This window comes from Portunus trituberculatus, chromosome 25, assembly GCF_017591435.1.
Source record: "Portunus trituberculatus isolate SZX2019 chromosome 25, ASM1759143v1, whole genome shotgun sequence".
Classification (NCBI taxonomy): Eukaryota; Metazoa; Arthropoda; class Malacostraca; order Decapoda; family Portunidae; genus Portunus; species Portunus trituberculatus.
The window spans coordinates 5040001-5047500 of NC_059279.1; positions in this window are offsets into that span (position 1 = coordinate 5040001).

A 7500-nucleotide genomic window follows, 5' to 3' on the forward strand; every position below is an offset into this window, starting at 1 on the left:
TATTGTCTTACAGGGAAGATCTAGCGTCCAGCACCAGGCCGAGAGGGAGGCTGGTCTACAGTTTTATTGCATTAGAGGGCGTAGTTTGGTAATGGAAAATAATGGTGATGCAAGGAACGAAGGGAGAGAAGGGAAAGGATAATGATTTAGATGATGATGGTGGTGCTGGTGGTGACTTTGCAGTGGTGGTTAAAGAGGGCAGGGTAGAAAGAGGAGTGTGAGATAATGATGATAACTTAAATTAAAAGAAGGGAGGGTAGATAGACACTTTGAGAGGAAGGGAAAGAGGAGCAGGAGAAATAATAATGGTTTAAATGATGATGCTGGTGGTGGTAGTGATGGTGGTTGTGGAGAGTTTGGTGTGGTAGAAGAGGGCAGAACAGACAGATAATTGTGCGATAACGATGATAACTTAAATGAATACGAGGGAAACAGGAAATTTGCAGATGATGGTGAATCAGAGAGAGAGAGAGAGAGAGAGAGAGAGAGAGAGGTGACAAATAGATACAATAGATAAAACAATAGATAACTAGAAAACATATATAGTAAATAACAAACACTACATCTTAAAAAAAAATTATAACGTTTCCCAAACCTGACCAAATCTGACCTTTCCTGACCTGACCTAACATAAACTAACCTGACACAACAACAACACAGGTAAATAAGAACAAATAATAGCAAATTACTAACGCGTATTCTCAAATCCTTCTGTGCTTCACCTCCACTGTTTCAAAAGGCTTTACTTAAATATATACAAATTTCTTAAGGTGTCTCTACGGTTCTACAGACAGAATGACAACATTTCTACATTACTAACTGGAGAAACACTCTTGAAAAGCCGCTGTTCATCTCTGTGGCCTTGAAAATAGTCGTGGTGAGAGAGCAGAGTATTTTTAAGCAAGTTTTTTATGTTTTTTTGAGTCCGAGTGACAACATTTCTACATTACTAACTGTAGAAACACTTTAGAAAAACCCCACTAATCATCTGTATGGCTTTGAAAATCAGTCATGGTGAGAGATTAGAACGTTTTCAAGCAAGTTTTTATGGTTTTAGAGATAGAGTGACAACATTTCTACATTACAAACTGTAGAAACACTTTTGAAAACTCCACTAATCATCTCTGTGGCTTTAAAAAACAGTCATGGTGAGAGATTAGAACGTTTTCAAGCAAGTTTTTATGGTTTTAGAGACAGAGTGACAACATTTCTGCATTACAAACTGTAGAAACACTTTTGAAAACCCCATTAATCATCTCTGTGGCTTTGAAAAACAGTCATGGTGAGTGATTAGAGCGTTTTCAAGCAAGTTTTTATGGTTTTAGAGACAGAGTGACAACATTTCTACATTACTAACAGGAAAAACACTTGAGACTCCACTAATCATCCCTGTGGCCTCGGAAAACAGTTGTGGTGAGAGAGCAAAGCGTTTCTGATTACTTGCTCTATCCTTCCTATTAAGCCTCGAGCACTCAAATAGCAAGAAGATTCGAGGCGGCTCCACAACACCCGCTAGCCTCTATCATAATGCCACGCCCCATTAAACCAATAGACCATAAAGCACTGTGTTTCCCCATTAGTGGCGAGGAGGGAAGCACGGCGGGACAGAAGGTTGAACAGATGAGGGTAGAGAGAGGGAGGGAGAAGGAGAGAGAGAGAAAGAGGAGGGTAGGAGAAAGGAGATGAATAAGGCAGATGATTTGAAGAGGAAAAGGGAGGAGGAAGAGGAGAGAAAGAGGAAGGTAAGAGGAAACAAGAGGAATAAGGTAAGTGATCTTAAGAGGAAAAGGGGGAGAGGAAGAGGAGACCAAGAGGAGAAAGGAAAAAAGGAGAAACAAAGGAAAAAGAAGGACATAAGGAGAGGGAGACGGAGAGAGGAAAGAAAGAAGAGGGAAGAGGGAAAGCAGAATAGGAGGAAGAGAAGGAAGAGGAGAGGATGAGAGGGGAAGGAAGGAGAAGAGGAGAGGAGAGGAGGAAGAGTGGCATCCAGTGACATTGGAATGAAAAATGACGTCAAGAGGAGGTGTTATAGAGAAGGAAGAGGAGGAGGAGGAGGAGGAGGAGGAGGAGGAGGAGGAGGAGGAGGAGGAGGAGGAGGAGGAAGAAAGGAAAATAGAGAAGGAGGAAATCGGAGGAGGACAAGAGAGGATGGTAAGTATTGTCCACCGTCATTGAAAAGAAAGAAGAGGAGGAAGCGGAGGAGGAGGAGGAGGAGGAGGAGAAGGAAGAAGGAGACGAAGAAGAAAAACAAAAAAGAAGAAGAAGAAGAAGAAGAAGAAGAAGAAGAAGAAGAAGAAGAAGAAGAAGAAGAAGAAGAAGAAGAAGAAGAAGAAGAAGAAGAAGAAGAAGAAGAAGAAGAAGAAGAGAAGAAGAAGAGAAGAAGAAGAGACTAAGAGAAAATAGGAGGAGGAGGAGGAGGAGGAGGAGGAGGAGGAGGAGGAGGAGGAGGAGGAAGAAGAGGAGGAGAAGAAAAAGGAGGAGGGGGAGGAAGCTTGTATGCATATATCTGAGGACAAGAATACCGTTAAAATTGACGAGTTATGGAGAAGAGAAAAGAAAAAAAGAAAATAACTAAGAAAAAACGACAAAAAAAAAGAGAGAGAGAGAGAGAGAGAGAGAGAGAGAGAGAGAGAGAGAGAGAGCACAGGAAGACAGGTTAGACACACACAGTACGCCCTTTGCACGAATGATCCTAAGGTCGTGGTGAAGATCTTAATTAAGTGAGCGAACGTGCAGTGAGCTAGCGAGGCGGGAGGAGAGAAGAGGCAGGGAGAGTGATAGAGAGAGGAAAGCAGGGAGAGAAGCTGCTATGAGGCCCACGGGAGGGAAGGGGGGGAAAGGGAGGGAAGTGAAGGGAGGGTGAATATTAGAAGGGAGAGGGAATACGGATGGGGTCATTGTATAGGATAGGGGAAGGATAGAGGGAGAGAGGGAGAGAGGGAGAGAGAGGCGTGGCAGATGGTTGGTGGTGAGGATGAGAGCCTTCTAGTGACTCTTACTGCCTCCTTAACTCAAGGTCTCCACACACACACACACACACACACACACACACACACACACACACACAGGGAGAAACACACACACATTCATGGAGCCGTAAGTTAGCCGTCTATTTTGCTACCTCATGTGTGTGTGTGTGTGTGTGTGTGTGTGTGTGTGTGTGTGTGTGTGTGTGTGTGTGTGTGTGTGTGTGTGTGTGTGTGTCAGAAGCCGCCTAACTTCTTGACATTAACTTCATCCAGACACTGCTTGGAGTGACTGACTGTACTTAAATGATATCAATGAGACTTCGTGGCCTGGTGGTGCAATGCCTTCCTCCTCCTCCTTTCCTCCTCCTCTTCCTCCTCCTCCTCCTCCTTCTCCTCCTCCTGCTCCTTCTCCTCCTCCTCCTCCTCCGAGCTCTTTTCATCCTATCTTCAGTCTTTGGTTGGAGTCACAAGTCGCTATGAATGTGTTCCCTTTGCCCTAACTAATGCTCTTAACTAATATTCTCTCTCTCTCTCTCTCTCTCTCTCTCTCTCTCTCTCTCTCTCTCTCTCTCTCTCTCTCTCTCTCTCTCTCTCTCTCTCTCTCTCTCAAAACTTAATACAAAGGAACATGTACCCAAAGGCGCACTGTCGTGTGCTACCTATTCTAAGGGTACTACAATCTATTTCTCTACAATATTTACAAGACTTAAAAATAGATAATATACAAGATGGTCAGCATGCAAATGGAGCACTATTCGTTTCACTTCACTAGCACTATTCACGCACTGCACTACACTGATTGTCACGTCACAAAGAGTGTCAGAGGAGTTGGCAGTGTCTGTCTCCACTTATGTGCCATCAGTTTGACACTGTGAGTGTTCATCTCCTGGACGTGAGGTACCGCGGCCGTGAACAAGTTCCACATCCTGGAGACGCGTCCTGCGAAGGTGCGTTGATGCTGACACCCGTGGGATCGCGGCACCTCTACGGCGTCACCACCATTGAGCACCGTTCTCGTGCTCCGTGCTCTCTCTCTCTCTCTCTCTCTCTCTCTCTCTCTCTCTCTCTCTCTCTCTCTCTCTCTCTCTCTCTCTCTCTCTCTCTCTCTCTCTCTCTCTCTCTCTCTCTCTCTCTCTCTCTCTCTCTCTCTCTCTCTCTCTCTCTCTCTCTCTCTCTCGTCATAGTGTTTATGTCCTCCGGTATTTGAGGTTAAAAATAGGAGTAAGATTACTTTCACTTCACTCCCTCGCCTTGAATCACTGTGCTTCTGAAGGACAGGCGACGGGGAACCTTCACTGACGCTCTACGGATCTTACTCACACTCCACTTGCTTAAGTCTCGTGGCTCCAAAAATCTCAGAAAAGGTTTGAAGGTTTTGCGAGTGTGAAGTGTTGCATATGTGAGGCTCCGAGGCTGTGAGGCGGCGGGAAAGGCAGGTTTGTGTGGCAGGTTTGTGTCGTGAATGGCTTGATGAAGGTGGCAGGCAGGTGATAGCAGGCTGGAAAACACAAGAAAGTTATAATTTTGATTTGTTTTTCTTATTCATCTTTGTGGTTGTGGAATATAGTTGGAAAAATTGTGATGTTTTACCTTATTGTTCACTGACCCGTATTGAGAAACGCTTAGGTCTCTCTCTCTCTCTCTCTCTCTCTCTCTCTCTCTCTCTCTCTCTCTCTCTCATCATAGAGATGTTTAACCAGGTTCTCAAGAGTGTTTTTCCTGTTAATAACGTAGAAATCTTGTCAATCTGTCACTAATACCGTAAAAACACACTTCAGAAACCCACGATCTTCTTCCCTTGACCTTTTTTTTTTCGTCCAGTCTCTTTTAATCGGTTTTTGATCTTCGCTTCTTACTAGACCAAACTTTTATTTCTTTACATTTTTATTTTTCATTTTCATAACACCCCTATAATTCATTCTACCCTTATTTTCTTTTTTGAGTCTTGTCGTCTCACTATTTGGAATGTTCCCGATCAGAGTTGAATGATTGTTTCCTATTTTCTTTCTCTCATTCTTTCCCTTTTTGTTTCCCCAAGCCAGTGACCCTTCTACCTAAAAAAACAAGACGAAATAATAGTTGCGAAGGTGTTTCTCAGTATTCTTTCCCTAGTTGATCTTCTTAAGGTTTCCTAGAACACATAGGCAACCAGACAGACAGACAGACAAACAGACAGAATGACAGACAGACAAACAGACAGAATGACAGACAGACAAACAGACAGACAGACAGACATACAAATAGACAGATAGACAGACCAATTAGGTAGATGAACGGACAGACAGACAGACAGAGAGAAAGACAGAAAGACAGACAGATATATAGACAATTAGCCAGATAGACAGACAGACAGATATACACACAGAAAGACAAGTAAAGACAGATAAAGGAAGGAAAATACGAGAAGAGAGAGAGAGAGAGAGACTTACCTACGTATCTCTTTAGTTTCCGAATGAGGGAAGGTGGAAGGAGAAAGGAAAGGCAATGGAGGGAAAGTGTGTAAAAGAGGGAAGCAAAAGGGAGGAAGGAAGGAAGCAATGAGATGGAAGGGAATAAAAGAAAGGAGGGTGCATTGTAATGAACAAGAGTAAAAGAAAGAGGAGGAGGGAGGAGGAGGAGGAGGAGGAAGAGGAACAAGGAAAAAGGTAAAAATGAGAATGATAATAGTGCATAATAACAGGAAATGATAAAGATATGCAAGAAATGTTTTAAGAGAACAGAAAAAGACATGAAAATAAGTATGAGAGAGAGAGAGAGAGAGAGAGAGAGAGAGAGAGAGAGAGAGAGAGAGAGAGAGAGAGAGAGAGAGAGAGAGAGAGAGATCACGATACACTCTAGCATCCTCATAAGTTTAGCACGAAGGAGTTCAGTGTCGCCTCGGTCAGCTTGCATTGAGTGACATACAAGCCAGTGTTCAGAAATAGTTTGCTCTCTCGCTACAACAATTCTGCAAGGCCACAGAGACAACTAGCAGGGTTTCCAAAGACAGTTTCTCCTTTTGATAAACTGGAAATCTTGCCAATCCATCACCAGGAAAATAAGAAAATACTCTTAAAAACACTAGAGTCTTTGGAAAATAGTGATGGTGAGAGAGCAAAGCGTTTCAAAATACTGGCCTCAGTTGTCCTATAGTATTATGGGTGACGGTGGTGGTGGTGGTGGGGGTGGTGGGTGGTGGAAGAGTATGTGTTGTCAGCTGATATTGTTTGACAGTGCACAATACAAGTGATGCTTCAGGATATTAACAAATAGTATTACGATGCGTGTGAGTGTGTAGTGTTTCATTATTGCCAGCGGGGCGATGTGATGAAGCCAGCATTGCCACTGTGATAATAACATTAGCTTCCGAAGCGACATGTGCTGGCGGAATTACAAGCGGTGTCAAGTACAAAAATACAGCGGCAAACGTTTCCTTCTCTCAATACAAAGAGACAATGTGTTACTTAATAATTAAACGACTAACATGTCATTTCGCAATGTATATAAACTTGTCGCTACCTGTTCGGGGTTCAGTGACAAAGGGAATAGTGAAATAGTTTACAGTGTCTTGCTGTGATAGTATATATATTTCTTTAAGTAACAGGAGACAACTGGACAAGGGCAACAAAAAAAAATAAAAGATAGAGCCCACTTAGTTGCCAGTCCCCACAGAGGTCCGATAGAGTTAGCCGAAAGAAAAGGATAAATGTCTTGAGATCCTGCTCTTAAAGGAAGTCAAGTCATAGGAAGTTGGAAATACAGACACAAGCAGGGAGTTCCAGAGTTGATCAGAAAAAGGTCTGAATGATTGAGACTACTGGTTAACTCTTGTATTAGAGAGCTGGGGAGAATATTTAGTGGAGAGCGCGGGAAAGATTCACAGGCAGGGAGGTGCAGTGGCTGATGAACAGGAGGAGAGAAAGGTACACCGCCTGGTCGGGCATAATGCTTTATCAGAGGGTGGAGGTGGCAGGTACAGACAGGTACAGACAGGTACACGGAAGACATCCCACTCAGCGTTACTTAACCCTCGCTGCACCTTTCACATGACACACACAGAAACACACACACACATACGCACACAAACAAGGGTTCAGGGTCCATCCACCACACCCAGCCACCTTAACCGCCTTCCCTACGGTCTGAGCACACCTGCCCTCATTCACCTCACTATTAGCATCCCTCCCTTACGTATTTTTACAACTCACGTAGAGCTCTCCCTTTTCCCTCGCACCTCGCTGCCTCCCTTCACATCCATATGAAACCAGACGTCCCCTCACCATTCCGGACAGGTGAGGCGGGCGTGAGGGACCAGGTAAGGCCTCACCTTAATTGAGACAGAAGTGAGTACCAATTAGGCGGCCTGGGCGGGGTTACCTGCGCCTCTGTGGGGTCAGGTAAGGAGGAGCATAGAGGGCGGAGAATGGAGTCGGGCCAATTCATTACTAGTGGGAGGAATAGAGCCTGGAGGTGCAATTAGAAGCAGAAGGGAGAAAGGGATTATCTTAAGGACCTGTGAAGGGGTGTAGTCACGCGGGGAAATGGAAGGTGA